The 16,766-nt window shown below is 41.8% G+C and overlaps 1 pseudogene; it reads left to right on the forward strand.

The window, feature by feature from the left end:
- Nucleotides 1-12,327: 12,327 nt before the first annotated feature.
- On the forward strand, nucleotides 12,328-13,013 carry LOC127534180 (GTPase IMAP family member 9-like; annotated as a pseudogene).
- Nucleotides 13,014-16,766: the final 3,753 nt, after the last annotated feature.

The raw sequence follows: 16,766 nt of genomic DNA on the forward strand, positions 1-16,766 counted from the left end.
ATACGGCCCAAACTCTGATGACCCTTCTTTTTTCGTGACTTTTTCTCATCCATCTCAAACATTTCTGACTCCCCAATAATAATCGGCGGTGACTTTAATACAGTACTAGACCCATTAATAGACAGATCCAATACTCCAAGCAATAAACGCACCTGGCAGTCCTCAGAAACTATAATCCAGTTCATGAGAGATTTTGGTCTTGGCGATAGTTGGCGCCTACAACATCCAACTACAAAAGATTATTCTTTTTTTTCACATGTTCATCACTCATACTCTCGCATCGATTTCTTTCTCACCAGCAATTCAATTATCCCAAATATTTCTGATCACCAAATCCACCCCATCATTATAAGTGACCATGCACCAGTATCATTTAAATGGAATCTTCCAAGACCTCATCCAGTAATTACTAGGTGGCGCTTTAATACATCCCTCCTAAAAGACCCCGATTTTGACAACCTTATTAAAGAGAGTGGGCATCCTTCCTGGAAATAAATGACTCCCCAAAGTCACCTCCATCTCTTCTATGGGAAACAGGCAAAGCCGTTATGAGAGGAATTATAATCTCATTCTCTTCTTATAAGAAAAAGAAAGAAAGAAACTGGAATCTGAATTAGAACAAAAAATTAAACATCTCGAATTCATCAATGCCGGCAACCCATCAGAAGAAACCGAAAAGAAATTAAGACAATATAAACTTCAAATTAATGAAATCCTGAATAAAAAAATCTCTTTTTTTAATCAATAGACTCCGTCAAGAACAGTTCCATCATAATGACAAATCTGGTAAGTATCTTGCAAATCAAATCAAACGGAATAAGGAAAAGTCTACCATCTCCACTATAAAAGACTCAGCAGGGAAGCCAACAAACTCTCCTGATGAAATTAACAAAATATTCAAAGAATTCTATGCCAAACTGTACTCATCAGACAATAACCCAGAACAAGATGACATCAAATCCTTTCTCAACAACATAAATATACCACAGATCTCCATTGATCAGAAAAATACTTTAGATTCACCATTAACAGGTGAAGAAATCCACTCTGCTCTTATTCGAATGCCCAATAATAAAGCACCTGGTCCCGATGGCTTCCCTGCTGAGTTCTATAAACACTTCTGGTCCATTTTAGCTCCACTGTTTCACCGAATGGTTTCTGAAATACAACAGCACTCCAGATTCCCAGCCAACATGAACTCAGCAGCAATCTCACTACTTCTCAAACCAAATAAAGACCCAACCCTGCCTTCAAGCTACCGCCCCATTTCACTCTTAAATGTAGATATAAAAATAATTACCAAAGCACTCTCCCACAGACTAGAAAAAATAATTCCGTCCATAATCCACCCAGACCAAACTGGATTCATCAAAGGTAGAAACTCATCCAACAACACACGCAGACTTATCAATTTAATACACTATTCATCCCCCATCATAACAAATCAATTATAGTGACATTAGATGCAGAAAAAGCTTTCGACAAAGTCAACTGGCTATTTCTCATTAATACGCTTCACAGATTTGGCTTTGGGGAGTCATTTATTAACTGGGTTAAAGCACTTTACACCTCACCTACAGCCACAGTGACTACTAACGGACAAACCTCACAAAGCTTCACTCTTCATAGGGGGACCAGGCAGGGATGCCCACTCTCTCCCTCTCTCTTCACTATTTTATCGAACCTTTAGCAGCAGCGATCCGTCAGAACCCCTCATTACTGGATTTCAAACCCCCAACATGCACCATAAAATCAGTCTTTATGCAGATGACATACTTTTATTCATTCAGAATCCACAACCAGCACTGCAAGAAGTAATTAAAGTTATAGATTCATTCTCCCATATCTCTGATTACTCAATAAATTGGAATAAATCATCCATACTCCCATTAGATAACAATAGCTCGGATGTGGCAGCCCTTTCAACACCCATCCCCATTTGGCAAAAATCAATCACATATTTAGGTATCCACATTTCCCCAGGCTGTCCGGAGTTGCCTAATCTTAATTTTACCCCACTGCTTAAAACGATTACCGATGATCTCCAGCGCTGGACAAACCTCCCACTATCCATTTTAGGCAAAATTGCAGCAGTTAAAATGACAATCCTTCCAAAATCAACTACCTCCCTCACTATGATCCCAACCCACCCATCTCCCACCTGGTTTAAAATCCCTTGATTCAACTATTACAAGATTCTTCTGGAAAAATAAACCCCCAAGAATTAAACTGACCACTCTCCAAAAACCAAAAATTTCTAGGCGGTCTTAAACGCCACCAAACTTTCACCACTACTCCTTGGCAAATCAGCTTCAATATATTCACAAATGGATCCACCCCACTCATTCAGACAACACATGGTTGGACTCAGAACAGGCAGTTATTAAACAAATCCACATTTCAGATTTACCATTTTTAAGCCAATCTATAAAACATCATCCCTGTTTCCAAAGGCCCAACAATATCGTCCACTTCTGACAGCGCTGGTGGAAATTCCACAAAGTTACTAACTCCACTGTCACACCTTCACTCTTCACTCCCATCTGGCACAATCCTGACTTCAATTAGTAATAAAAAACCACTAAACTTAAATCACCTTGGAGAGATGAAAGGAATGCACTCACCTCCGTCATATCTATCCAATATATGACCCTGGTTCACCTCCCCTACCTGGTCCAGAAGTTCGGAATCGGTGACATCCAATTCTTGGAATATTTACAAGGTTTCATCAGCCTATTCCAATCAAATCTGAAAAATAAAAAAAATAATAACCTGGACCTCCCACCCTCTACCTCTGCATTCATTAATATTTCCTCAAAAAAACTTCTCTCAAAAATATACAAACTAATATCTCAGTCCGACTCTGCACTTTGCATCCCCATAGATAAATGGAAAACAGACCTCTCCATTGCCCCTGATGCCGACTTCTGGACCCAAATCTGCAAAAACATTTTCACAATGACAAAAAATACCAACTTACAGCTTATACAGTACAAAATCCTCCACAGAACTCACTCACTGGTCAAAAAATGCACAAAATGGGATATTCACCTGAAATCTGTACACATTGCACACAAAATTGCACTGACACCTACATACATGCAACTTGGTACTGCTCACCTGTCCAAAGATTCTGGGAAAATATCACAAACCTTCTTTCACAAATCATGGGCTGTCGCATCCCTTTCTCCCCATCCCTCTGTTTATTGGGAGACGTATCCGTATCTACACTGGACAGGGCACACAACCATACACTTCTTGCGGCGCTAGCTGTCGCCAAGAAAACTATCCTCTTGAACTGGAAATCAAGGAATTCACTATCGAGGAGTTTATCGGGAACTCCCCAGACCTGCAGGATCTGGTGAACAGATGCCACGGCCAGTACCACGTCTTTAATAATAACCTGAAGACTGGCCTCAGGTCAGCGAGCTGCTTCAGAGATCAGAAATATAGTGAGGAACAACAGAGGAAGCCACTACACCAGCAAGATGTTCCAGGAAGCAGAAAGAGCAATTGAAGAGGAGAAACAGCGCATCCTGAAAGAGAAGGAGGCAGAAATGCACAAGGAAAAGGAGCAACTGAGGAGTGAAATGCAAGCAGTATACGAAGAACAGCTGAGAGAGCTGAAGGAATATCACGAGTCTGAAAGGATGGAGGACAGAAGAGTCCGATACCAAGAAACCAGGCAATGCAGGCCAGGTTGAATAACCTGACAAGGGAGCGTGACAGATTTATCAATGCAAAGGTGGAGATGGAAACGGAGATGCACAGGGAGAGGCAAATATGGAGCTGGTGGTGGCGAGGGAGCGTCAGGACAGGGAGAAGATGCAGGAGGAGATGCAGAATATGTTTATTCCTTAAGCATGCAGAACAATCAGAACATGATGGCGATGCAGCAGCAAGCAGCAACAGGAGATACAAAGGCAGCTGTGGCTTAGAGATGATGCAGTGAGGAGGGAAAGAGCTCAATGGGAAGCAGATAAAGCTCAGTTAAGGCACAGTATGAAGAGAGCTGGAAGCCAAGGAGAAAGCTTTGGAGAAAAGTATGAAAGAAATGCCAGATTAGAAGTTGAAATGGAAGTCGAGCAATGGGTACCGTCTCAATGTAGTCACAGAATTTTGTAGAAATCACTGGTGACCATTTTTAAGTCCATATTCAGCTAGCTTATAGCCAGGCGTAGATTCAGGAGCAATGCCGGGACAGTAGTTAGAAGACATGCATTAGTCTCATTGCAATATTCTGAAAATGTTCACTTATTGTGTCTGAATTTATTTCTGTCACCCACTCATGTTACTTTTGTTTTGTTTCAATGCACTTTGTCAATGCACTAAAAAATGTGTTTTAAGCAACATTAATCTGTAACGCTTAATAAATTCCAAACACAGAAATGTGATGTCTATAAACTGTATTCATCTGTCACCCAATCATGTAAAGTTATTTTTTTCTTGATGCAATTTATTTAATGTAGCTTTAAAAAAAATCATGAGCAGCATTAGTCGTAACAATAAATGACAAAAACAGATTTGTGTGTTTGTAATTATTAGCTTCTGAAAGACTGCAGTGACCACGAAGAGACAGAAAACAATGCACGAGAATCACCACCAAGATGACAAAAGAACTTCTACCAATAGACTGTTCATTTCCCAGAAGGGCTGACTTTAAAGCGTAAGGCACGTCTCTTCAGCAATGTTCCATGACTGATCCTGAAGGACTTGTGTATGCAGAATCCACTTTTTGGACATGAATTTTTGTGTTGTTTGTGAGTGAAATATTCAAACTGGCTGCTGGCAAACAATAAGGCTTTATTACAAGACAATGATCCAAGACCCCCCCGTATTCAGCAATTTTGAGTAAAATTATTCACATCCAACAAAACACATATTTCAAGAAAATAATTTGACTTGTTCATTCTTGCATTTTTCAGGCTTTTTATAGAAAAAAATATTACTCCTTTATTTTAACAAAGTCCACAGATGATTAGGCATTGATGATTCAATAATATAAAAATATCTTGAAATAAATTTTATTGATATGAAATACAAAGTTTTTACTACCCATCTTGCTTGGACATGAGTCACTGTTATTATTGTGATATTGTCCATGAACAGGGGTGGAAAGTAACGAATTACATTTACTCACGTTACTGTATAGACCCTTTATTTGTTACAAACATTGTGACGTTTTTGTGGGGCGGGGCTTATGCTGGAGGCAAAAGCGGAGCGAGAAGTCAAGCGGGACTGGAGTATATAGTTTGCGCTGCAAACTCGAGCATTTTTAACCCGTTAAACTTCAGTGTACCGCCGGCGGTACACTTACTAATTGCATAGGAATTTAAAGAATGTCTGAAGGCTGCAAACGTGATTATACAAACACTATACGCCGATGGAAAGCTTAGATTCTCATGAATCCGCCGGTATAAAACCACTTTCAGATGTGATTACCACAGCGGTAATATAAACACATTTGTCCGACAAACAACGAATATCCATCCATCCTTTCTCTGTACACGGCTTCAACGTACACAGCGCGACTCACATTTCCGGGTTCATTATTACACACAGATGAAAATATTCCACAAAAACGGCCATAATCTAACCTTGGTCATCCAGACTACACAAGCCAGTAAACTCTTTTGTCCAAAACATGTCTTGAAGTCGGTATACACTCCACGAATCGGTCGTTTTCAAGGAAATGCACCTCGCGATGCGCGTCCAATATGCCCTGTATTTCTCGTCATATTTAACGGGTTATTGTTTTTGATTGTATTTTTTTCTGCGTCTTGTTGTGTCCTTGTTCTTATGGTGTGTGTATTTGGACCCAGTGTCTGGAATAAAGCTGAATTGAATTGAATATTTTTTATTTACAAATACAATATTAGCGATTTTTTGTACTGAAAATGGCTGGAATTGACTGCAGCTGATCGTCTCTGTCCAGCCTTTTCGCCTCAGTGCATTTAACCACAACTGTTTTCGTTCCCTCTGAGCACGAGTGTTCGGTGGAATCCTATAAAACTTTAATTTGCGTTCGCCAATGTCATTCCTCTTATTCTGGCATCCAAAACACAGCAGGATGACATTTTAGAAAAGTTGATAGAGCCTAGTTCCTCAGTCTTTCCCCTTTCGGTCACGGCCGCACGGACTTCCTCTTTTGCCTCCAGCTAAAGCTGTGACGTCATTCGTGACGTGGGTCATTAAAGGGTCTATAGAGTACTTTTTATGAGTAATTTGTAATTTTCAGAGTAGTTTTGGAAATGTGTAATTTTTACTTTTTCTCAATTACATTTTGACCCAAGTATTTTACTTCGCTACATTTGAAACCCCTCACGTTACTGAGTACAATATTGACAGTGAAAAAATTAAATGCGGGTGGAAAACCACTGTGTCCCCGGAACTGAACGTCAATTGCGTGACCTTGCCTTGCACTATACAGTACAGGTGGTGACTGTCCTTGTTTTCCTTGTGTTGAGGATCATGTTACTGAGCTCAGCTGAGCTTTTTTAAGTGCGGATGTGCACTTTAATACGCCTCAAAGTTGATTAAAACAACTTGTGCTGAACTTTATTCATGACTCATCAGGGGCGGATTGAGCGTTATTTCATTCGGTCGTTTGACCGAAGGGCCGGTCCACATCTGGGCCGGTCCGCTGGTATTTATTAAATAATTTTGTTTATTTATCCATATGCGGCCGAATGGGATGGATCAGCGTCGTGTCCTCACAGCTGCGGGTAAACGCGGCGGCCGGTCCTCACAAAGCTACCACTGTCACCCCGCTAACACACACACACACACACACACACACACACACACACACACACACACACACACACACACACACACACACACACAGAGAGAGAGAGATCCTGCCTTTGCGGAAGCCGGAGGAGCCGAGGCGGTGCTAATATTAAATTAGCATACTAACTAGTTATCGCTAATTAGCGATAAAACTGTAATATATTATAATTTTCAAAATTGTTTTGAAGTTGTAGTGTATGTGTGTATTTGCATTGCAGTGATTCCACTTCAGCAGTATACTGTATGTGAGTAATTATTAAATACTCAAAGGTTCAAAGGTTTGTTGTCTTATGTCATAATTTTTAGTGCCAACCAGGCGTAAACTAACCGTGACGTCACCCGTTGGTTTCAACGGCGAGAAAATGAAGCCCGGATTTTGCTACTTCCTGGTCGCCGTTTTGGATTTTTGGAGCCAGTGACGTAAAAAGCGTTATCAAACAGACTGGACCGGAGAGCAACTAGGGGGCAGGATTGACTGAGAACTCTCTTATCCCGCCCACGTTTTACCGCAGAGGCTTCTGTTGCTGTCTATCAAGTATACAGTATACATGTATGTCGTAATACCGTTGGGCACTAAAGTTGCATTTGATCTTTCTGCCATGTTTTACGTCCGTTGCCAAGGGCAACAAATTTAGCTGGGCATATTCATGAAATCAGTTAAGCACACTACAAGTGTCCAAAAATGCAATATGCCATGAGCTGAAGAGAAATGCTGTGGGATGTGTACTTCAAGCAAATGGAATCAGTTTATAAGAGACACAAGAAGGAGATGCAGAGTGACCAAAAATGACACAGAATAAGAAAAAATATGTTTCTGAAAAAAATGACCAGGCGTTAGGAAAGAAAATGTGGCAAAAGTGAACTCTGCTGAAATACATTAAAAATAAATATTACATCATGCAAGTAAATTAATGTGACTTTAGGGAAAAACCCTCCAGTGTACGACGTAAGACGTTTAGCTGAGGGTGAAATTACACCTTCCAGGTCTGAAAATGTAAAATTCTCAAAAACAAGGCAAAATGTTTAACAGAACTTAGTTAAGAACAATAGTAAACTCTGAACAAACATAGTTTCTGAATGCGGTCTGACTGAGCCACCTTTCCCCTCAGCTCCACCTGAGAGGAGGTGAAAGGTGGGACAGGAAGCTCCCACCCTGCACCGAGGAGCACCAGAATACTTCACTTTGTCCACACCGAGGATTGAAACCCGTCACTTCAACCTGACGATGGCCAGCAAACATCCTGTCCACGGTGAGTTCTGTCACTTTAACTCTGAACACTTTTCTTGAAGTGTTTGTTTCTGCTTTCAGCCTCTCCGTCAGTCAGACGTTGTGTTTTATGCAGCGCTTCACTCTCTGACCTCCATTTAAAGCAGCTGATAGCAGCCAACAGCTGTTTATGGTGTCTTCTAATGTCTTTACAAGTCTTTGTTTATTGCTTTTTATTTAGTGTATTAAACTGATAAAATCTGTCATGTTTCCTTGTGGAGGACAGAAGGTGTTATTTACAACATGTGAAATCGGTAGATTAAATACTCTGAACACAGAGCCAAACAGTAACTAAAGCAACCAGGGGAGTGAGCTAGAGGTGAGAAAACAATCAACTACACTAAAGTTAACTTGGACTAACTGAACACAACAAGAACAGAAAACTTCCAGTAGAGCTACTAGGAATAACACAAACACTTCTGCTGTGTGGCAGTGAACGGTCCAGGTGCAGAGATGAGGGTTAGACAGGAACCAGTGAGGGAGTGGAAAAGCTGATGATCTGGCAGAGAGTGAAGTCTGAGGCAGAGTTTTATTATCCGAGTGATAACTGGTGAGGAAACCTGTGCTCAGGAGCTGCTGACTGCTGCTGATTAGGAAACAGCTCACAGAGATTAGGACAGAGGGAAAGGAGAGAATGCTGGGACAAGGATCCTGACAAATCCCATCCATTAACGATACACCGCTTTATCCTCATTAGGATAGCGGGGGGCTGGAGTCTATCCCAGCTGACTTAGGGTGAAGACAGGGGACACCTGGACAGGTAACAGTCTATCACAGGGTTACACTTTGAGACAATCACTTTCACACTTAGGGCTGGGGCTCCAAACAACAAGATGACGAACAACCAGCTCAAAATTGACGAGCTTGTACCTAAAGAGGGGGAACTTCTGTCATATGGCGGTGGTTTGGATTTAAAAAGACCGACAAGGATCAGACTACCATACTTTGAAGGTTATGCCGCTGCCCAGTCCCATTCATTCATTGAATTTACCAAAAATATGCCTATATCGTGATGTATATCGTATCGGGATATAAAATAAGCTATATCGGGATATAAAATTTTGGTCATATCGCCCAGCCCTATTCACACCTACAGACAATTTAGAATCACCAACTAACCTCAGCATGTTTCTGGACTGTGGGAGGAAGCCGGAGTACCCGGAGAAAACCCCACATATGGACAGGGAGAACATGCACACTCCATGCAGAAAGATCCCAGAATCTAGCTGCAAGGCTAATGTGCTAAACACCAATCCACCGTGCAGCTCATCCTGACAAAATCAATTATCTAAATAACTGGAAACTTATTTATTAGCCGACTAAAAAAACCCTCATTGCTGCAGCCCAAGTCAGTTTGGACCATTTCAGATGACAAATGACACAAAGTCAAACAAACACAAATACATCTGCTCAGAATATTTGGAATGACAACATTCAGAACTCACCCAAGAGTCCTTTTTTCTTCAGATTTTCTTCTGTCATAGAAACATTACTCACACCCTTAGGATTGCACCATGGCCAGGTGTAAGATCGCTGGTTCAGATGAGATCTTTCTGTGTTAATGGTTCACTGGTTTTTCTGAATTGTTTGCAGATGTGAATGTCAGGGTGAGGTACATCAAAACACTAACATCAGTCTAGGTCGTATAGGATCTTAAATCACTCACGAATGGGAGTTGGTGTTGGTAATGAACTACTGATAATGTTTATTTGCCTTTCAGCAAATAACATGTATCTCACAGTTTTTTAAATTAAAAATAAACAAAATAGAGCTCAGAAAAAACAATTAAATAATAGCAAAGTAAATGTCCAATTGAGTTCGTGAAGTTCAGTTTCTAATACTCAGGTAATTCAAGATGTGTGTCTTGCAGATTAGCCGTTAGCTACCCTTTAGCATCACAATGACAGCATTTTACTAACAAGACGGATTAGCCGTTAGCTAACCTTTAGCATAACAATGACAGCATTTTAACTAACAAGACGGATTAGCCGTTAGTTAGCCCTTTAACATCACAATGACAGCATTTTACTAACAAGACGGATTAGCCGTTAGCTATCTTTTAGCATCACAGTGACATAGCATATTACTAGAAAGACTGATTAGCCGTTAGCTAGCCTTTAGCATCACAATGACAACATTTTACTAACAAGACCGATTAGCCATTAGCTAGCCTTTAGCATCACAGTGACATACCATAATTACTAGAAATACTGATTAGCCGTTAGCTAGCCTTTAGCATCACAGTGACACAGCATATTACTAACAAGACCGATTGGCCGTTAGCATCTTCTAAAACATTAAAATAACTACACAGTGTGCACCAAAGTAAGGTTGGAAACGCTGGAAAACTTTCTTATAACTCCATTTGTTTTTTTAAAGATAAATATCTGAACTAAAACTGCATTTATCATCTGTTTATCTCCTCACAGGAACTAGCTATATTACAGGCTAATTTACAACATAAGCCTGAACCATAGACTGTATATATAATGGACGTAGCATCTGGCTCCAGAATTGAAGCCAACCCGGAAGTGTCAAAAACTTGCAATATCCCGCCGTCCGCTAGGGTTGGCTCCAAAAAGCTTTTTCTCCATAGAACCCCAATTCATTTTTGGAAAAAATAAAATTTGATCGACTGATTTTCTACAGCACAGGATTTTTTCCCCGTTAGTTTTCATGGTCAAAATGAGAGATCAGGTGGCCGATCTTAAAATAAATCAATACTGAATTTTAAATAAATCGTTAAAGTTGGGCAGAGCCAGGGGGCGTGGCTTACTTGATAGACAGCAACAGAAGCCTCTGCGGTAAAACGTGGGCGGGATAAGAGAGTTCTCAGTCAATCCTGCCCCGAGTTGCTCTCCGGTCCAGTCTGTTTGATGACGCTTTTTTATGTTACTGGCTCCAAAAAATCCAAAACGGCGACCAGGAAGTAGCAAAATCCGGGCTTCATTTCTCGCCGTTGAAACCAACGGGTGACGTCACGGTTAGTTTACGCCTGGCCTGAACTCACCAGAGTTTCAAAAAACTTTCAACTTGACAGATGTTTTCCTCTTTCGGTCTACAGTTTGTGCCCTCATAGAAGAGCAATTTATAAACATTATTGATAAACTATATATCAAAGATAACCTTATTTTAATTCTTTTTTTGTGGCTTTATGTGCCGTTAGCTGCTCTGCTGTCTGGTAAATGCTGTGGACTGAGCAGGAAGTGACATCACACAGTGGGTCAGAGAGGAGGCAGGTGGGAGCGAGGTCCTTGCTGAATACTTGGGCCACATCATGGTATTCTTGGGGACAGGTTGATCTTTTGAGGCGGAGATGAAACTGATGTGAAAGAAGGGGTCAGGACTGAGCGGAGACAATTCACATGGCAACCTGAACTCCAGGAAGCAATCTTCTAAAAGACCAGTCAGTATAGCCAGGGATATTAGAGAACCAGACTGGAGTTGGAAATGTCAGTGACATGGAAGGAGGTTGTTTTCTGATAACTGCTATTTAAGACCAAAGAGACAGGACTAGTCTTACTGGTAACATAGACCAGGTGCAATCCATTGAGCGCTCTGGCCTCGAATGGGAAGACGGGCTCGTGTAGCAACGTTTATCTGTTTAGCCAAGTTATGGTCCATGAAGGAGGCGGAGATCGGGACACTCTGAGGGAAGCTGTAGCAGTTCAGCTCACCATTACTTCTCCAGGGTAAAGGTGAGCTGGCACTTTTGTCGGGCGGGTTGGACAGGTAGTGATGCAGTGGGCTAAGGTTCCCACAATATAGGCAGGTGTTCATGGATCATGGTCTTGTTCCTGGGAGGTCAGTTGAGTTGCATAGGTTCAGTTCGACAGGTGACTGGGCTGTCAGCAGGGTTGAATTGGGCCTGCAGTGGAATCCAGAGTGATTTTGCTACACATAGGTTAATTTCATTCAAATCCATCTCATTACATGCTGACTCTGCTAATATACTCCCTTTAGGAGTGCAGGTTTGGGGTTTGTGAGCTCAGGGGCTGTCTGTGTTCCTGCTTGTTTAGATCATTCCGTAGCATCACTTGAGCAGAGTCATGGCCAAACACGAATGTATGTCATTCCAAAAATAAATGGTTTAATCTGGCAAAGTGTTGTCTGAAATTCCAAAAATTTAAATCCTGGAAATCAGTGTACAACATTTTCTTCAAGTGTCCTCAGGTGTTATCAGTGGAAACAGAAATGGTGACTAGTGTTAGTTTTAACATTTTGAAAGTAAATGGTACTTTTTCTTTTTCCTGCTTCCAAACAGGATCATGCCACGAGCCACTGAGGAGCTGAGGATTGTGCTGGTGGGGAAGACTGGATCTGGGAAGAGCGCCTCAGGAAACACCATTCTTGGCTGCGAGTCCTTTGAATCAGTGATGAGTCCCACGTCCATTACTGATGAGTGCTCCAAGGCCAGAGCGACGGTGGACGGACAAGACGTGGTGGTTATCGACACCCCCGGGTCTGTTTGACACCAGGCATGGGAGTGAACACCACATGTTAGACACATCAGCCAGTGCATCTCTTAGCTTCTCCAGGACCCACGTCTTCTTGATCGTCATTGGACTGGCCAGATTCACAGAGGAAGAGTTGAAGACAGTGCAGCAGATTCAGGAGCTGTTTGGCCAGGCTGCAGACAGATACAGCATGGTCCTGTTCACTCGAGGCGACGACCTCTAAAGGCACCACTATCGAGGAGTTCATTGGAAAGTCCATGGAACTGCAGGATCTGGTGAATAGATGCCACGGCCAGTACCATGTCTTTAATAATGAGCTGAAGACTGGCCCTCAGGTCAGCGAGCGCTTCAGAAGATCAGAAATATAATGGGAGAATAACGGAGGAAGCCACTACACCAGCGAGATGTTCCAGGAAGCAGAAAGATTAATCAATGAGGAGAAACAGCGCATCCTAATGGAAAGGGAGGCAGAAATGCGCATTGAAAAGAGCAACTGAGGAGTGAAATGCAAGCAGTATACGAAGAACAGCTGAGGGGAGCTGAAGGAACATTTTGAGGCTGAAAGGAGGAGGACAGGAAGGTCAGAGAACAGGAAAATCAGGCAATGCAGGCCAGGCTGACTGAACTGACAAAGGAGGGTGAGAGATTAATCAATGCAAAGGTGAAGATGGAGATGGAGAAGTTTAGGGAGAAGCAAAATATGGAGCTGGTGGTGGCGAGGGAGCGTCAGGACAGGGAGAAGATGCAGGTGCAGAATATGTTTATGGTGTTAAGCATGCAGAACAAGCAGAACATGATGGCGATGCAGAATCAACAGCAGCAGCAGCAATGGGAGATAGAAAGCAGAGAATGGAGCTGCAGCATAGAGATGATGTAGTGAGAGTGGAGAGGGAGCTCGACAGAGCTCGGTGGGAAGCAGAAAATGCAAAAATAGTAAAGGCACAGTATGAAGGAGAGCTTGAAGCCAAAAAGGAAACTTTGGAGGAGATGTATGAAAGAGAGGCCAGAGAAAAAGCTGAATTAGAGACAAAGTTTCAACAGAAGCTGGAAACTCAGGAGAAAGCTTTGGCAGTGATGCATGAAAGACAGGCCAGAAGAAACGCTGAAGATAGAAATCCAGTGATGGCCATCTTGCAGACTGCAGGTGAACTCTACAAGAATGTGAGAGAAGTTTTTCATCAATTTCAGAATCCACACATGTAGACTTCAGGGTTGATGCAGGAAACAATAGTTAGAGCAAATGCATGGTCATGATGTTCATTTTTTGGTCTTTAATTTTGTTTCCATCTGTCATCGAATCGTATGAAGTTTGTTAAACGTCGTAAAAGATAAACCATGATCAACGCTACCTCCACAGAATTTTTAAAATATCACTCTGCAGAAACTAATGTTGATCCTGTTGAACAAACACAGAAGTGTGATGTCTACCTCTATTCATCTGTCATCCAGTCATGTTTAGGCAATTTATTTAAATATACAAAAAACATGAGCTACATTAGACTGTAACACTTAATAAATGACAAAAACAGATTTGTGTGTTTGTGTTAATTCAATTCAATTCAGTTAGATTTTATTTATATAGCGCCAGTTGCTCTTCAGATTTTCTCAAGACGCTTCACAGAACCCATATACCTGATCCTCCAAAGCAGCCCCAAGGCAGCAGTGGCAAGAAACAAGTCCCTTTTAATGGGAGGAAACCTTTGAGCAGAACCCTACTCTTTATATGGGGTCCCATCCGCTGCTGGCTGGCAGGTTGAGAGGGACACAAGAGGTAGAAGGGGATGGGGAACAAGGAAACACGTAACACAAATTGGATGCATGTATGATATGAGTAACACAGATGATACATACAAAATACAAGCCAATATTGAAAGTGGTTTATAAGTTTACTGTTCTGGTGTACAGCTCTGGCATTAATATACTACATGTATGGCTGGTAGTAAAATTCAAGCAGTATGTAAATGAGAATATCAAATAATGTTCGGGCAGTGCAGAGTAGACTGGTGGAAATGGGCAGCTGGAAGCAGTGGGCTGGAGGAAGGTCAGCAGCAGCATCCCACAGTGGACATGATAAGTAAGGGACGTCGAAAAAGAAGTGAGTTCTGCCAATGAAGACACGAGCTGACCTCCTCAGGGTCACCCAGTCAGCCCTAACTATATAAGCTTTGTCAAAACGGAAGGTTTTAAGCCTGGTCTTAAAAATAGAGAGGGTGTCTGCCTCCAGAACCCAAACTAGGAGCAGGTTCCACAGGAGAGTAGCTGATAACTGAAGGCTCTGCCTCCCATTCTACTTTTAGAAATTCTAGGAACAACAAGTAAGCCTGCAGTTTGAGAGTGAAGAGTTCTGCTCGGATAATATGGTACTATCAGGTCTTTAAGATATGACGGAGATCGGTCATTAAGAGCTTTATATGTTAGGAGAAGGATTTTAAATTGTATTCTAGATTTAACAGGAAGCCAGTGAAGCGAAATCATCCCATCCATCCATTCTCTATACACCGTTTTATCCTCATTAGGGTTGCGAGGGGTGCTGGAGTCTATCCCAGCTGACTCGGGCGAAGGCAGGGGACACCCTGGACAGGTCACCAGTCTGTCACAGGGCTACATATACAGACACACAATCACACTCACATTCACACCTACAGGCAATTTAGAGTAACCAATTAACCTCAGCATATTTTTGGACTGTGGGAGGAAGCCGGAGTACCAGAGAAAACCCACGCATGCACAGGGAGAACATGCAAACTCCATGCAGAAAGATCCCAGACCCAGGCCGGGATTTGAACCAGGAATATTCTTGCTGCAAGGTGAAAGTGCTAACCACTACACCACTGAGCAGCCCTGAAGAAAAATCAGTATAGGAGAAATACAGTGCCTATCATAAGTATTCACCCCCTTTGATGTTTTACCCTTTTATTGCTTTCATAAATCAATCATGGTCAATAAAATTTTGCTTTTTTAACAAAAACAAATATTGAAAAAACTCTGAAATGTCAAATTGAAAACAGATTTCTATAAAGTAATGTTAATGAAAGAAAATTATATAAATGAAAATAATTGTTTGCATAATTATTCACCCCTTCAAGTCAGTATTTAGTAGATGCACCTTTGGCTGCAATCACAGCAGTGAGTCTGTGTGGATAGGTCTCAGTCAGTCTTTCACATCTGCCCACTGCAATTTTGCTCCATTCTTCTTTGCAAAACTGCTCAAGTTCTGTAATGAAAATTTGTGGTCGATGATGTCAAATGCTGCACTAAGGTCCAACAAAACAAGAATAGAGACCAGTCCATTATCTGACGTTATGAGAAGGTCATTAGTAACTTTGACCAGAGCTGTTTCTGTGCTATGATGCATCCTGAAGCCTGACTGAAACTCTTCAAACTATTCCTTTGTAAATGTTCACATAACTGATTTGCAACTGTTCTCTCAAGAATTTCAGAGGGAAATGGGAGGTTGGATGTAGGTCTATAGTTAGCTAAAATATCTGGGCCAAGAGTAGGCTTTTTATGTAAAGGTTTGATTACAGCAACCTTAAAAAGGATGTCATGTCATTCTACATACATTCAGGGGCTACAATCAAAACTGGTCAAAACAACAGAGACAGCGAACAAAAAGATCATCGATAAATACACTGAAAACCTGCTAACCATCGGGCCTGAATGAAAAGCTGGGATAACAGTGGACATTTTGTCTCCATCTTTTGATCAAAAAAATGAACTGCAGCGGAGAGCATCTGAAGTATGGAAACAAGAAAAGATTAACTCAAGATGGTACCTTTAAAGCTGCTGTCCGGAGTTTCCGTTTGTTTTCAATTTATGTATCATTTTTTAACAAAGCTTAAATGTGTTAGTCTAGTTCGATACTATAATATAAAGTTAGAATAACGCGATATGAAAATTTATTCCTGAGCTCCGCCTTCCTCTCATAGACCCCCATGTTATTCCAAAAAGCGCCGGTCGCTGCCGACCAATCAAGTTCGAGCTTCAGCTTTGTCATGCTGTCAATCAACGGTTACGCGCACAGCAAGCAAGCCCATGCAGAGGTGGGCGAGCTACGCACTACGCAACCGCGCGCACATTTGTTTTGCTTGTGGAGGAGAGAGCATCAGGGCTCAGCAACTTCCAGAAAAGTTACCAATCCCACGGCTTGTCAGGCCAAGAGACTGCAGGACGTTTTTTGGCTCGGGGTGCTCGCCTCGCTCCCCGACCACGGCCTCCATAGCCCGGCTGACGGCTTCGTTTAGATGCCC

The sequence above is a fragment of the Acanthochromis polyacanthus genome, chromosome 5, assembly GCF_021347895.1.
Source record: "Acanthochromis polyacanthus isolate Apoly-LR-REF ecotype Palm Island chromosome 5, KAUST_Apoly_ChrSc, whole genome shotgun sequence".
NCBI lineage: Eukaryota > Metazoa > Chordata > Actinopteri > Pomacentridae > Acanthochromis > Acanthochromis polyacanthus.